The sequence below is a fragment of the Orcinus orca genome, chromosome 5 (genome assembly GCF_937001465.1).
Source record: "Orcinus orca chromosome 5, mOrcOrc1.1, whole genome shotgun sequence".
In the NCBI taxonomy this organism is placed as follows: domain Eukaryota; kingdom Metazoa; phylum Chordata; class Mammalia; order Artiodactyla; family Delphinidae; genus Orcinus; species Orcinus orca.
The window spans coordinates 77772407-77774068 of NC_064563.1; positions in this window are offsets into that span (position 1 = coordinate 77772407).

A 1662-nucleotide genomic window follows, 5' to 3' on the forward strand; every position below is an offset into this window, starting at 1 on the left:
GCTCTCCCTACACACACGCCAGCACCTTCTGTCCTGACTGTTCCTTTCTTCAGGGTTTTTATCAGCCGGTTCTTGGAGGAGCAGCACCTCGCATGTGGCCCTTGCCATCCCCGCCAGGCTGGCTGCGCCCCTGTGCAGAGACGTCTCGCAGTCCTGCTGACGGCAGCCGTCCAGTAAGTGCCGGCTCTCACTCGGCCTTCCCAGCCCCTCCAGCCCAGGCTGCCTCTTCCGCGTGCCCGTGGCCGCAGCCCCTCCCCTACGGTTCATTCGGTTCATTCGCAGGCGTCCTGTCTAGGTGAGCTGCCCTCTCGCGCGGTCACGAGGCTCTTACGGGCCCCAGTGAATGAAGGGAGACGGCCACACACAGATCCTTATACGACGCCGAGCCAAGAGTTCTGATGGGACACACAGGGACGAGGGGCCCTGGCAGCACCACTGGAGAAATGTGTGAAGCTAGATGGACGAGCGCTTGCCAGGCACAGAAAGCGGAAGTTAGAAGAAACAAAGATCTGGAATCACAGAAGCACTCGTGTGGTAGGAAACGGTGGCTGGACAGGGGTGCGGGGAGGTAGGGGAGAGCCCAGAGGAAGCGCTGGACAGGTGGCCTCAGGGGATGGTTTTGTCTCCGTGACCAGGTCTGAAGTTCTAGAGAGCAGACCTGTATCTTGCTCCTCCTCATGTGCGCCAGCCAAGTGTTGCTTTCCTCGTTTTCCAGGCCAGTGTTTCCCTCCCCGTTATAACTGAGTGGCTACTGTTGGGTGCTTGGAATACATTAACTCTGTTTCTGTAAGATGCACACAGTGTCTATGATGGCAAGTCACTGCCCCCCCAGTCCCATCCTTCCCTGCCAGAACAAGAGAGGCCACTCGGGGCACGGAGCGTCCCTGGGTGCGGGGCAGGCCTCCAGAAGGACTCAGCCTGGAGCGAAGGCGCCCAGGTCTCCTCTCGGCCTGCCCACCCCTCTCACTTACTTGCTTCCCTTCAGAACCTCAGGGTTGACCTTGGCTGTGGAGGTGAAGGACAGCTGGTCAGAGAAGGATGGTAGAGGTGCAGAAAAACATCAGGCCCATGTTTTGGAGGAGTGTTTTGGCTGCTGAAAGCCTTGGGACTGTGAGGACTCTGTCATGTCTGATAGTCATTCTCTGTTTAACCACAGCCGAATTCACAGGTGAAAAGCCTAACAGCTTCCTCTAATATGCAAAAATTTCTCTTTGTCTCATTTACAGAGTTCCCATTTGGAATCATTCTTATTTTTAACTCCTTTGTTTCTCTACCAGATGTTTTTAAATTTCAAGTATTAAATATTTCCAAATATGTCATCTATCTATCCATCCATTCATTTACTCATCAACAAATATTTCCTGCCCTCCTACCGTATGCCTGGCACTGTGCTAGGAGCTAGAGGTATAGTCACGAGCAAAATAGAAATGGGTTACCAGGCATGGAGGTTGCTTAAAGTCAGATCAGCTATTGTTCCATCTATTGTCCTCCCACTAAAAGAAAAGAGTGGCTTCCCGCCACCCCTGAATAAAACATTTTCCTTCTTTACTAAAAGAACATTCTCATTACAGAATTTCTGGAACATAGGAAAATAGAATCTTCAGCTCATTTGTAGCCTGACACTTGAATACAACCACTGCTTAGCATCTTGGTATTTGTCTT